The sequence below is a fragment of the Microcebus murinus genome, chromosome 1, assembly GCF_040939455.1.
Source record: "Microcebus murinus isolate Inina chromosome 1, M.murinus_Inina_mat1.0, whole genome shotgun sequence".
Taxonomy (NCBI): Eukaryota; Metazoa; Chordata; class Mammalia; order Primates; family Cheirogaleidae; genus Microcebus; species Microcebus murinus.
In genome coordinates, this window is record NC_134104.1 from 149,275,625 (window position 1) to 149,290,465 (window position 14,841).

Here is a 14,841-nt window from a genome sequence, read left to right on the forward strand (position 1 = left end):
ACTCTGGGAGACCAAGGCAGAAAGATCGCTGGAGGTCAGGAGTTTGAAACCTCAGCAAGAGTGAGACACCCCGGTCTCTACTAAAAATAGAAAGAAATTAGCTGGACAATTAAAAATATTTATAGAAAAATTAGCTGGCCATGGTGGCACATGCCTTAGTCCCAGCTACTCAGGAGGCTGAGGCAAAAGGATTGCTTATGCCCAGGAGTTTGAGGTTGCTGTGAGCTAGACTGACTCCAGGGCACTCTAGCCCGGGCAACAGAGAGAGGGTCTGTCTCCAAAAAAAAGAAAAAAAAAAACAAAACACATCCAGATGGCTCTCATGCACTAAAATAATGTCATGCATACCACTTAACTGATATTTTAAGTCATACTCTAATATACCTTTGAAACTTGATGAAAATATACTCTGAGTTCCACATTCTCCAGCAGATAACTTCCTATTTCCCTGGGTAACTTTTGGACTCCCTACTCTATGTACATAAATTTTTTTTACCACCTATATTTTAAGTAAGACCATTGTGAAATAACCAGGTGCTGGATTCAGATCTGCTGGAGACTTATATTCCAATACTTGTTGAGAGGGACAGAGTCCAGACCTAGAAACCTTACTTGAAGCTGAAAGACTTCTTAGTGATTGAGATTACATCACTTAATAACTAAGTGATTAAATCACTAGTCATTTTATAGATTGAAATGTCACTTCCTTATTTTAGCAACAAAGAGGAAACAAAAAGAACTAGCCTTGATTTTGTCTTTTTTATTTTATTTTTAATTTTTTTTCCCTCAAAGAAGGGCTGTATTTGCCTGGTGCAAGTGATACAGGTATTGGGGTTAAGCTAGTGTATTTTTTAGCCCCTACCCACATTCCAGAATGCCTAGTCCAGGCAGGACTAAAGTGTGTATGGCATGAATGAGCCTTGAGGCTTTCTGATTTCCACAATATTGTACCTACTGAAAGTATGGCATTGGAATAAACTAACAGAGAAAATAAGAAAGAGAAAAATCACAGCACACAACTGCCCCTTTGTTTCTTTAACCACCTGTGGCTTGTCTTTAAGAGTTTGTTTTATTTTTTTTAAACTTTTTTTTTATTTCAGCATATTATGGGGGGACTAATTTTAAGGTTTCAAATAATGCCCTCCCCCCCAAGTCTGAGTTTCCAGCGTGACCATCCCCCAGATGGTGCACATCTCACTCATTATGTATGTATATACCAGCCTCCCTCCCCCCTCCCACCTGCCCAATACCCTATTACTGTAGTTCCTATGTGTCCATTTAGGTGCTACTCAGTTAATACCAGTTTGCTGGTGAGTATATGTGGTGCTTGTTTTTCCATTCTTGGGATATTTCACTTAGTAGTATGGGTTCCAGCTCTAACCAGGAAAATACAAAATGTGCTATATCACCATTGTTTCTCAGAGCTGAATAGTACTCCATTGTATACATATATCACATTTTATTAATCCATTCTTGGATTGATGGGCACTTGGGCTGTTTCCACAGCCTTGCAATAATGAATTGTGCTGCTATAAACATTCGAGTGCAGTTGTTTTTTTTGTAGAGTGTCATTGGATCTTTTGGGTAGATGCCCAGTAATGGGATTGCTGGATCAAATGGTAGATCCACTTGTATCACTTTAAGGTATCTACATATTGCTTTCCACAGAGGTTGAACTAGTTTGCAGTCCCACCAGCAGTGTAGGAGTCTTCCTCTCTCTCCTCATCCATGCCAGAATCTATTGTTTGGGGACTTTTTGATAAAGGCCATGCTCACTGGAGTTAAGTGATATCTCATTGTGGGTTTGATTTGCATTTCCCTGATGATTAGAGATGTTGAGCATTTTTTCATATGTTTGTTGGCTATTCTTCTGTTCAAGTCCTTTGTCCACTTTTCGATAGGGTTGTTTGATTTTTTTCTTGCTGATTTTCGTGAGTTCTAAGTATATACTAGTTATTAGCCCCTTATCAGATGTGTAGGATGCAAAATTTTCTCCTGTTTTAAGGGCACTTGAAGAGTTCCCAAGGAGACAGCCTGTGAGCTCCCTCCCACATCCACCAGACCACATTCCAAGGAGACTGATAAAGCCAGCCTGGCAGAGAAAAAAACAAACACAGCTGCCTCCTGATATCATTTTGCAGCAATAAGTAATTTTTTTTTACCCTTTATTGCCCCCATTAAAAAATCTAAACCCCTCACCCTCAGGGCTGGCACTTCTTTCTTTCATGCCATGCCCTGTCCTCTCTTGAAAAGTAAAATAATTTTTTTCTTTAAAATGTATCCTAATCTTTGAGTTAAGAATTCTTTCTCAGCCTGTGCTGTGAGTTCCCACCCTAACACTTACTAAATTTGGTAAAAGGTTATTCATTTGTTTTTAAGTGATAGAATAACAAAAATTTATAACAATAAAAAGAAATGAGAAAGAATTAATGTGAGAGAAGAAACCAGAAAGTAAATCTGTCAATGAGACTATCAACTGCTGGTTTGTCAGATAGTGTCCTGTACTATAGATTTCTTTTCCCTTGGAATGAATGTCTTGCCCATGAGGAGCACCCTGGGGAGAGGCTGACATGGACTTTTGACTCTGCTCCCTTCTGTTTGAGAAACTATTCTGAATGCATGGGGTCTAACTACCAGGCCCAATATATACTTATTTTCCTGAGAGGCTCAAGGAATTCCAATGCAAATAGGGCTAAGCTCCCCTGAAGCATCTGTTCCAGAGTGGCAGATCAGATCCTCTGATGTTCCTTTGAAAAAAATGCAAGTCTGTGTGGAGGTACAACAAGAAAAGGCAGGGAGTAACATGTGCTGGAAACTGATGGCAAATAAGGTTACAAAACAAACACACTCAGGATGTATGAAGTGAACCTATTCTGAAAAAGTGACAGACATATCCAGGAGAAGCCTAAATGGTATAACAGAAAAACTGAAAAGCAACTCAAAGCACATGCATCAGCCCCTAGAGCCTTGGCACCAACTCAATCTGCAGATGGGCTGGAGACTCTTGCCCTGCAAAGTGGGAGCTGTCCTAAAAGACGAGTCCCAGTTTCTGACACGCACTCTCCATTTCCATTCTGTCTACTCACTCCTCAATGCATAGAAATTGGCTTCTGCTTCTACCTAACGACCTGATCTGAAGTTGCTGCCAATGCCTGGCTTCTTGGGCTTCATCCTCTCTACAGCGTATATCTCTGTTAATAATTTACACAAGCTGAAAATGCCCTGTTGACTCCCGATACACTACTTTCTCCTGATTTTCAGTTCCTGCCTTTGAGTCCTTCACTAATGTCTACTCTTTAAAGATAAACAGTCCCCTAGGAATCTAATCTTGTCCCTGTTCTAACTCTACACAGTGTTCCTACTGGCAGGATCATTCACAATTTGGATTTTTTTTTTCTTTTTCTGGAGATAGACCCTTGCTCTGTTGCCCAGGCTACAGTGCCCTGGTGTTAGCCTAGCTCACAGCAACCTCAAACTCCTGGGCATAAGCAATCCTTTTGCCTTGGCCTCCTGAGTAGCTGGGACTAAGGCATGTGCCACCATGGCCAGCTAATTTTTTCTATAAATATTTTTAATTGTCCAACTAATTCATTTCTATTTTCCTAGTAGAGACGGAAGGGGGTTGCTGAGGCTGGTTTCAAACTCCTGACCTCCAGCGATCCTCCCGTCTTGGTCTTGCAGAGTGCTAGGATTACAGGCTTGAGCCACGGCACCTGGCCTCACCATTTGGATTAAAGTATATATCAGGGTTCCACCTGTACAGAAACACATTTGTTATCCTAACCAGCAGGTGTTCATCAAACCCTGTTTTCCCCACCACTCAGCCACTCATCCAAGCTAGGAACTTCATGGGAACATTCAGTTCCTTTCTATCCTGCACCCTTATACACAGTCTGATCAGGTTTTGGTGATTCCATTACAGCAGGTCACTGTTTTCTCTCCATTTCCTCCACTTTATTTCACATAGTTACCATCTCAGAGTTTTGTGACAGCTACTATCCTTTCAATTCTTTCTCATTCTGAGATCCAGAAAATGTTCTTAAAATGAAAATCCAATCCTATTAGTCCTTTCCTGTTGCCTGCAAAACAAAATCCAAATGTATTAGGTAATTGTTCAAAACTGTATTATTGGTTTGTTTTAATCTGTGGTTTGGTTCCATCTCCGCTCAGTCTCCCACTTAGGTCTCAACTTCAGCTTCTCCTCTGCTTCTGATTCTCAACCATGTCTTGCCCTTTCAAAGAATGAGTGACTGAATCCGTTTAGGCCAGTGGTTCTAAACTGGTGGTGATTTTGTTCCCCTTTCCGGGGGACATTTGTCAATTTTTAGAGACATTCTTTGGTGTCCCGATTTGTGCTGGGCTGCTACTGGCATATAGTGTGTAGAGGCCAGGGATGCTGCTAAGTATACTACAAGGCACAGGACAGCGCCCACGAAAAGGAATTGTCTGGCTCCAGATGCCAAGAGTGCTGCTGTTGAGAACCCATTGCATAGAGCAAGCACATCTGGAAGTATGTTGGTCATTGAGCCTTTAGAAACCTGCTACAAAGAAAGAACACATTTCAGCATAAAGGAAACACCAGAATGGAAACACATATTTATTAAGAGGAAGACTTTTTGTCTATAGTGGGTGATCAAAGCACTTGTACAGTCAGTTATTCTGCCTACCCGCAAAGTCCATTTTCTTCGCTAGGTCAAAGTGAGTGAAAGAATTAGAAATGAGTATGTTCAAAAGGATCCAGGTAAATGGGAATAGAAAATCTATAAAACTTTCTGAACATCTATTGCTCCTCACCCCCTGCTTACAATATACATCTTTAGTCAGAATCTCTCTTCAAATAAGATATCACTTTTCATGTAGTGTATGAGTTTTATAACAGAATACCACCAAATCTTCTCTCCCAAAATTTGTGCTATTTTTTAGTATGTTTTACTTTCACATATACTATTAACACAGTACATTGTTCTGATTTTTGCTTTAGAGAATGACTAGTCTTCTAGAGTAGTTCTAAAAATAAGAAAAAGTTAATTTTATATTTATTTTCATTTTTTCTGCCATTTCCAGAGTTCTTATTTCTTTGTATACCTCCAATTTTTTTGTCTGGTATCATACTCATTATGCGTGAAGAATACTCTTTAGCATTTCTTGTAGTACACATCTGGTGGCAGTGAATTTTATCTTCTTTATCTGAAAAAGTGTTTATTTCTCCTGCATTATTAAAAGATATTTTTGCTGAATATGAAATTCTGGGTTGAAAAGTCCTGCCCTCCCCCAACCCACTGTCAGCACTTTAAAGATGCCACTACATTGTCTCCTCTGTTGATTTCTGACGCAAAATTTGTTGTAATTTCTATTTGTGTTTCTCTGTTTGTAACATGTCTTTTTTCTCTGGATGCCTTCAAATATTTGTTTGTGTTTATATATTTATACACATAACATACACATGGAGTACACAATTTTATAGGCATATAAACATACATACATACATACTCACAAATATACTCTTCTCCTTCTGAGATCCCAATTACATATAGGTTAGACCATTTGATATTGTCCCAAGCTTTTAGACACCGTGTTCTACCTTTCTCTCTCTGTCTCTCTCTCTCTCTCTCTTTGGTTTATCTTTCAGTTTGGGTAATTTCTACTGTACAATTCTTAAGTTCACTGATTTTTTTTTCTTGGTTATATTGAATCCACTGATGAGTTCCTTGAAGGAACTTGTTGTCTCTACAGGAATGTTTTTAATTTGTATAATAGAATTTTTGTTTGATTCTTTCTTATAGATTCCTTTTATTTGATGAAACTACGTATCTATCTTTTCCACTAAGCACTTTACCATATTAATCTTAGTTGTTTTAACTCTCAGATAGTTCCAACTTCTCTATCTGCTGGGTTGTTTTTTTTTTTAACTTTTTACTGTGTGTTTTATTTTTTCTAGGCTCTTTTTTGTATGCCTTGTAATTTTTGTTGCTGTTGAAAGCCCTAAATCTTGTGTAGTACAATAGAGACTGAGGCAAAAATGAAACGGACACATTTTTTTCTTTTGGGAGATCTTTATCATGGAAATTTGAGTCAATCTAATCAGGAGTTGAGCTGTGTTTAGGTTTTTTTCTTGCTGTGGTTACCCATAGGCTTTCAGTTCTTTTAGTATTACCTTGTGTTTAGTGTGTGGACTGGTTTGCTAACAGGGATTTTGTGTGTTTGCACCACCCTCACCTTTAGGCCTTCCCTTTATTTCTGTGCCTCAGAGAGGGTCTCTCTCCATATTCTTATCCTTCTTCTAGCAGTAGATTGCTATTATTTGTTACTCAACATTTGCTATTCTGATGATGGTGAGAGGGATAACATTTTCTGTTGTGATTCTGCTTTAATCTTAGGCAGGCGCTGTGTGGGAGAGTTGAGGGGTCCCTGTGTCAGCTCTTGCTCGTTGGTGCTCCTACAGCAATACTGCCTGTGGTCTACAACATCCAAGGACAATGGAAATGGCATGAAATGTCCTTTGTCTTCTTCACTCCTTGCTGTTGGCATCAGGCTATTCGCTCTACCCACTTCCACAGGCTTTGGTGCAATATGTAACAAGTTCTCTGGGGATAGCCACAACTATCTCTTCTCAGGGCTTTCAACACACTTTTCTGGTAGATATCCTCTCTTACCTCTGATTGATACAGTGAGGCCACACTGTCCTTGGATGATCTGAAGCTCTGCTGGATGAGGGATGGATATTTCTTGGGGAAATTGAACTGCTCTTCTCATGGGCCCGTTGCTTATCTTGTCTGCTGGTAGCAGGGTATGGAAGGGAAGCGTGTGAGCAACCCTGAAAGTTATGCCATTCCGGGAATGCAGTGATTCCTGCAGAGAAGTCCCGGCTGTACAGCGTGTGATTCACTGATTATGCTATAATATTCCAAATGGTAACTTTAACAAGACCAGAAAACCTATTAGCATTCACATTTTCGTGCACATTTTGGGTAAGCCTTGTATTTGCAGTGATTGTCACAAACTTTGATAAAGTCACCGGAGGCCAGTATTCATAGGTGGCATGATGATGGAATGTCACGAGCAAGGCGCCTCAACTCAGAACAGGGCTCTGGGAAGATGGGAGGCACCTAACTCCTTGGCCCTCTCTTTTCCACTCAGGCTTTTGTCTCGCGGGAACTTGAAGGAGGGAGCAAACAAGATGGCGGGATCCTCCGATATTTCTAGAGAGAATGCCAGGGCGTGTGTGGTTGGCCAGTCAGCGTGGTAACGTGACCAGGTGCTGCCACTGCACTTCCGCCGCCGCCATTTTTAACGCGCGAGGGTTTGCTGTGTGAGGAGCGGTGTGTAGCGCGGACAGCCTCGGTTTGCTGAAAAGCTGAGAGGCCGCGGGGGCACACGGTAAGCGGGTCTGGCTCGACCTGAGAAGAAAGGAAGGGGCCCCAAGGGAGGCGGGTGTGGCCGCTGGGGCTGTTGGGGCGCTCTTCTAGACCTCCGGGCGCGGCTGGGTAGCGTCGAGATGGGGCGCTGGCTGGCTTGGTCAGCTGGCGGTTTCCCGGCACCATGGATGCCTGTGCGCGGCCTAGTAAGATTCTTCTAGTGACACAGATGCAAGTGTTAACATCCAGGCGCTCGGAAAGTTTTGACTGTCCTCGCTACAGGACACTGGCGACAGAACATGCCCGTTAGTTGCTCTGGCCGTCATCTTTGTCCCGCTGGAGGAAAGGCCACCCCTACCCCTTGGCTTGTGTAAGTTTTCCCCTTTCCGCTTGGTTTCGGCAGTTGGTCTGTGATGGCTTTATTCACCTGGCGTGGTGTACACCCAGTCTGGAAGCTTATTACTGTCGTAGGACAGCCAGAATTTTGAAGATGCTGAGATGTTGCTCCCCTCCCCCTCCAGATAGAGCCTGCTCAGTTCACATCCTGGAGAACGTGGAGCCCTGGGATTTGGATGGCTCCTGTGATTGTTAAATCTGAAATGTGATGAGTCGTATCCGTCAAGCACCTAATTAGTGTCCAGATTTAACATAGTTTCCTATGTGCGGTATTGGAGATACGGGAAGATTTCTTGACCTAGTTTTCTTCACATCCTTCATTATACTCTTCCAGTTACATTCTGTTAACTTTTACTCAGTTGTCGTAACGTAGTTGTCAGAGTTGATAATGAGTCAGATTGAACATTTGGTCCCTGCTATTAGTGAGGTATGTCGGGTTGTGATGTGCTCTCCACCCCAGCTTGTTATTTATGTTTCAACTCCATATGGTTTTCCTCACAGGAAAGTAAGAGGGAGAGTTTTGTGTTTTGTGTCGTGGCCTCTGCTGCAGTTCTGCTTTAGGTGATTTGCCATTCACAGATTGTCAACCATATGATCAGACCTTTTGGCTTAAGTCCTTTTGCTTGATATGTTCATCTTATGAAGTATCCACTGTAAGGCACATTTATCACAGCTACAATGACAATATCATGATTATAGAGAATTGGAGTACAATTCTACAAGGCTTATCTGTTCACTCAGTATGAATCACTGCTTTTTTGTTACCCTGGTCAAACCATTCATGAATTTAGTGGCCTTACGTCTGTAGGTTTATCTTGTGTTTTCTTTAAAGCACTACTGTTTATACTTATAACTACTATTTCTCCCTACTGTACTCCCTGTAACTTCCAAGGTGTGTTTTCTACCCTCTCCTAAGAGCTGCTTCCCTGACAGCTTGTTTCCCCTACCTTCCTGAATGGCTTCCTGGATTCACTACCAAGGGTCAGTGGAGGGAGGAGCAGCACTGACTATGAAGTTCTTTGTCTTATGCTGTTGTAGTACAGTGAGATTTATAGGAAACTACAGATAGGAAGTTGAAATCAAGTTTTTAAGGTCTATGAGTCCATGCACTTTTATGTGTTTGTTTATATGCTTGTTAAATACCTTTGATATAACTTATGGCTGCTATTTATATTTCATGTGTTGTTTTTAATGCATAAATATTGATGATTCACTCTTCTGAATGGCAGAAGTCTTACTTTGTGATGATGAACTAATTGACTGACCCAGAATGGCAGTTGGAACTAGTCTAGAAATGAAATTGCTGTGCCTCCTCTTACTGTGATATGTGGATTTTGGAGTATTTGGGACATGACACGAAGCTGAGGGATTGCTTTAATATGGTAGTGTTTTTCTTCTCACCACCACCTCGCAACACTGTAATAAAAATAAATGAGTATGTTGTATTTAGGGAGAAAATAGTAGTAGGGGTCTTCTTCAAAATATTCCTAACAGAATATTTTCAAATTGTTTGACTTTTGTTGCTTCAGTCATGGAAACTGTCCTAATATTAAGTAGCATAGGAGGAAGAACAGATGCTGGGATCTTACAGTGTTTGGTGCATTTATTGTACACAACTCATTCATATCTTTAATGTGTGGATTCTAGGGATATTAACTGTTTGGAATTATAGCTTTCTTTTTAGCCCATAACATTCTGTCCACTGTCTACCCTAGTTTCCTTTTCATTCTTCTTTCTTATTATGTTTTCTCTGGATTACTGAAAATTACAGTTTTCTCATCCTAGGTTCCTTTGATGATTTCTGCTTCCTTTCTTCATTTCCCTATATGCCTGCTATCTCACCTCTTTGAGACAAGAATGGTTTCTGATAACAAACAGTAACTAAGGAATCATAGTTTACATAGCTTTCAAAATGGGTTGGGTCAGAGGTTGTATGTATGAATTATGGAGTTATGGTTAATAGGGTTATTGTTACTGATATTTCTTTTTTAATTTAGCATGTGATGGGGGTACAAATGTTTAGGTTACATATATTGCCCTTGTCCCACCAGAGTCAGAGGTTCTTTTGTGTCCCTTCCCCAGACAGTGCACATCGCACTCATTATGCGTGTTTGCACCCATCCCCTTCTCTCCTCTCCCATCTGCCTGACACCTGATTAATGTCATGCTATATGTGTACTTAGGTGTTGCTCAGTTAAAACCAATTTGATGGTGAGTACATGTGGTGCTTATTTTTCCATTCTTGGGATACTTAGTAGAATGGGTTCCAGCTCCTTCCAGGGTAATACGGAAGATGCTGTATCACTATTCGTTTTTGTGGCTAAATAGTACTCCATGGTATATGTATACCACAATTTATTAATCTACTCATGTATTGATGGGTACTTGGGTTGTTTCCACATCTTTGCAATTGTGAATTGATAAAGGCCATTCTCAGTGGAGATAAGTGATATCTCATTTTGGTTTTGATTTGCATTTCCCTTCTTTACCTTCAGGTCTTCAGACTTTTATCTTTACCAAAGACGGGAATAAAAGAGGTCAGATGATGGCAGCTGTATCTGTGGCAACCAGGCCCCAGGTGAGCTGAGTTTCTTCTACCCCTGTACATCTACATGTGTTCTTATACATTTATATTTTATATAAAGGTGTATATGTATGCATGTATATATGTATAAATTCATTTAGGTTTAACTTATATACAAATTCTAACTGTATTGCTCACTTTTTAGAAATGTATACACCTGTATGACCGTCATGCATATCAAGACTTAGATTAGCACCGCAAAGGTCTCCTCATGGCCCCTCCCAAGCAGTGCACCACCCCAGAGTTAACCACTATTGTAACTTCTATCACCACAGATTAGTTTTGTTCTTGACTGTCATATCAATGGAATCCTTTAACATGTACTCCTTTGTATCTGCCTTCTTTTGCTCAGTATTACATCTGTGAACTTCACTCATGTTGTATATAGCAGTAGTTTGTGCTTTTTCATTGCTGCATGGTTTTCCGTTATATGGTCATACCATATTTTATTTATTTATTCTACTGTAGATGAACTTCTGGTTGTTTCCTGTTTGGGGGTACAGTGAATAAGAATGCAGTGAACATTCTTATATTTTGGTGGATGTAGGCACTCATTTTCTTGTGTATATCTCTAGGAGCAAAATTGCTAGATGGTATAGTATACATTGGGATACTTTTAATAGAGGCTGCCCAACATTTTTCCAAAATGGTTCTTCCAATTTGTACTCCACCAGCAGTGTATAGTTAGTGGCTCTACATCCTTACCAACATTTGTCATTTGTTCATAGTATGTCATTGGGGTTTTAAAAATTTCCTCCTCTCCAATAAGCAGTGATGCTGACCACCATTTCATGTTTATTGGCTACGAGGATATCCTCTTAAGTGAAGTCTTTGTTCAGACATTTTTCTTATACTGTGCCTTTCTGCCTCTAAGTCATAGTGGTTCCTTATTATAGATATAAGTCCTTTGTCAAACATCTGTATTAGAAAATATCTTCTACCAGTCAGTGGCTTGCTTTTTCGCTCTCTTTTTTCCCCCATGTAAATGGAGACAATGGTTTTTCACTCTCTTAATGATGTCCTTTGATAAACAGATGTTCTTATTTTTACTGAAGTCCAGTATATGGGTTTGTTTTCTTAATCAAAGATAATGAAAATATTCTTTGAATATTTTTTATTTTAGCTTTCTACATAGGTCTATGATTCATCTCAAATTAAGGGTGTGAGATATGGATCATAGTTCTGGCCCCCCATACAGTTATCCATTTGATTCAGGACCATTTATTGAAAAGTCTGTCTTTTACCCACTGACTTGCACTAGTGGGTGAAAGACACTAGTGGGTAAAAGACAGTCATAAATTTTGGTGATTGTATATGTTTGTGTCTGTCTTTAAACTCCCTGTTGAGTTCCATTGGTCTAATGTTCTGTCTTTGTACCAGTATCTCTTGACATTCACTTGATAGGGGAGTAAAATATTTTTACAAAATAATATAGCATGGAGGGCTTTCCTCCAAGGTAGTTTTAAAATATATCAAAAAGATAAATGACAAAACTTTCTTTGGCATCTGGCTCATAGGTTGCATTAATAACATTTTCCGTATCAAGACCATTTTCTTTAGATTTCTATTTCTGAAATAGAGAGCTAAATTCCAGGGATCGAAAACTGTCAATAGGCACCTTTGTAAAGGCTTATCTTGAGTCTCTACACCAAGTTGGTTCAGACTTAGCCTATCCCACATACATAGTATTTTCCTTTGTCCTTCTAACCTCAGTACTTCTACATGAAGGTGAGGTGGGAGTGGGAGTTCATTGACAAATCTGCGATCTTTGTGCTTGGGGAGTGGGCAAGGAGGCAAGCATGAAGGAAGGACTGGGGTGAAAATAGAATTGAGAAATAATGATAATATGTGTGAGTGACCCAAATAATCACGGGTATATACACAAAGTCATACGAGGTTTGAGCTGAGGTGCCAAGCATGTTTGGGAGCAATTTCCTTCCATATGTGCATTTTATGCTCAGGCCTACACCCATCTATACAGCAGGTTCAGTGTCTTTGTGGAGGTCACATGTGTAGAAGCTCATAGCGGAGATGTACTTGGTTTTAACTGGGAAAGTATGCTAAATTCTAACTGGTTACCTTTAATTCTGTGTCCTCTTGTTCTACACCTTCTAAATTTCACAGAGAAGCCTCTCAGGCACATCCAGTACTGAATATATATCATTGTAGGTGCCCTTCCCAGACCTCTCATTGACAGTTTTGACCATCACCAAAGTACTGAGGTCTGGGAGAACAGAAACTTGTCGTTTCAGGAATCAGTGACTTTTGAGGATGTGGCCGTGCACTTCCCTAAAAAGGAATGGGACAGCCTGATGCCTGCTCAGGAGGCCTTGTACAGGGATGTGATGCTGGAGAACTATGACGCTGTGGCATTCCTAGGTAAGGCCTCTCTGCTGCTGGGCTCTGCCTGAGCCCTCAAAAGTTAAGTGAGCCTCTTATAATTATTAGTTGACCCAAAATGGCAATGTCAGAAGTTGCTAGGTATGGAAAACCCTGGGGTTGTTGACCTCCAAAGGGCTTTCCTTCTTTTTTCATCATTAAAGCTGCCCCTTTCCCTACCTACCTTAGAGTTGATTCTCCAGGTACCTCAGGGCTTGAGCTATGTCTTGGTACCCTCAGCCTAGTATTGAACCTCCAAATTATTTTGAGAGTACTCAGCCCCTTGTCTCCCTCTGGGAGTAGCTCCTAGGAGCCATGCATGTGTCTTTTTCCCCACAATGGGAATTGTCTATCCTCTGACAAAGAAGGTAAGAAATCTTGTTTCCCTTTAAATAAAAATCCGCCTCCCAGGATATTTCAGGCTTCCTTGGGAGTACTATCCTGAGGCTGCTCTCAGAATCCCTTCCTTTACCTACCCAGGAATTACCCTCTATACCTCCCCTGCTTGATCTTGTAGCCATTCCTGTGACTCTGCTTATCATTGTGTTTGTTTTCTTCCCTTCAAGCAGAGCCACACACTTCCAAGCCAGCTCTGATCACTCAGCTGGAGCAAGGGAAAGAGCCATGGTACACTCAGCCTCAGGGAGCCCTAATTAGGAGAGGCTGGAGAGCAGGGCTCACATGTGAATTCAGCAAGTGGGGGGAAATGGAGGAGGGGGTCTTCTCCAGCTTAATCTCTTCCTTTGCCTTCATTTCATCAGAGTGAAGGGTGTGTGTTCTGTGTGCCTAGCATTATGGAGTTCATTGGGATCCTTGAGTACACTCTTTCCTGACAAGTCTGTTATTCATTGCTTTCCATCCCTTTAAACTATAGTGTATAACACCCTGCTTCAGTATTTCACACAACTGGGATGGTTTTATCCCTTGGGGATCTGTAGAAAATTTTTTCTAAATATTTTACTGGTTATGTGTGATTTTTTTTTTCCAGTTCCTCCAGTGTTACAAAATTGATAAACTCAGTGCAATATTATCTTGTCCAGTAACCAGTAGAACGAATAGAAAAATTTATGTTTGCTTTTTATGAGATTTAATATATTAAATTTTTATACTGAAGTATTTCAAGATAGCTTACAGTTATTATGATTTTCTTCCCTTTTAGGATACATCTCAAAATTAAGAAGATTTACTTACTTGGCTAAAATAATATCACGTACAATAAAATTAAAAATTCCTCCAAATCATCAGTGCTGTGAAGACAGAACAAAGCCTTAATTCTTGACCTTTAAATACCAGTTTCCAAGTAAGGAGTGGATTTAAGAGCCACCGTAAATGCTGTCAAGTGCATATTATCTTTTTCTGTAGACTAGTCAATTTCTGTTGATTTGATGTTTTTCGGTTCATTAAAATTCCTCATTTTGATGTGCAAAAGCAGGCTCTCAAGTCTTTTTTAAACAGCTTTATGGAGATATAATTCATAGACCATACAACTTACCCATACAAAGTATACAGTGCGGTGGTGTATTGTGGAGTATAGTGCTGTGATCATAGATCACTGCTGCAGCCTTGAACTCCTGGGCTCAAGTGATCCTCCCACGTCAGCCTCCTGAGTAGCTGCAGGTGTACACCAACATGCTTGGCTAATTTTTTAAAAAATTTTTGTAGAGAGGAGGTCTCACTGTGTTGCCCAAGCTGATCTTGAACTCTTGGCCCCAGGCAATCTTCCACCTCAGCCTCTGCCTTCCAAAGTATTGGCATTATAGGCATGAGCCACTCCTCCTGGCTCCTCCTCTTGTATTTTTGAAAGAGTTTGTCAACAATTAGTATTAATCTTTAAATGTTTTATAGAATTCACAGTGAAACCATCTGACCCTGGGGGTTTTGTTTATGGGAAGTTTTAATATTACTTATTCAATTTCTTTCTTAAAGGTCTGTTCTGATCTAGTAAATTAAGGGAGTTTTTGTCTTTCTAGGAATTAATTTGTTTCATTTAAGTTATCTATTTGTTGGTTTGCAGTTATTCATACCATTTTGTCACAGTTTTTAATTCTTTAGTGATGTTCCCTCTTTCATTTTGGTTTTAATAATTGGAGGCATTTTTCTTTTTCTTGGTCCCCTAGATAAAGCTTT

General features: G+C 40.2%; 1 protein-coding gene and 1 long non-coding RNA gene across 2 annotated transcripts in view; one reads left to right on the top strand and one right to left on the bottom strand.

Annotated features, from left to right (window-relative positions):
- Positions 1-14,841, bottom strand: part of HIGD1A (HIG1 hypoxia inducible domain family member 1A) — a 463,894-nt gene that overhangs the window by 226,732 nt on the left and 222,321 nt on the right. The gene's annotated exons all lie outside the window — the stretch shown is intronic.
- LOC142861976 (uncharacterized) lies at positions 7,158-14,142 on the top strand. Its single transcript, XR_012913119.1, has 4 exons — positions 7,158-7,377; positions 10,247-10,329; positions 12,588-12,714; positions 13,874-14,142. It is a non-coding gene; the product is annotated as an uncharacterized LOC142861976 (long non-coding RNA).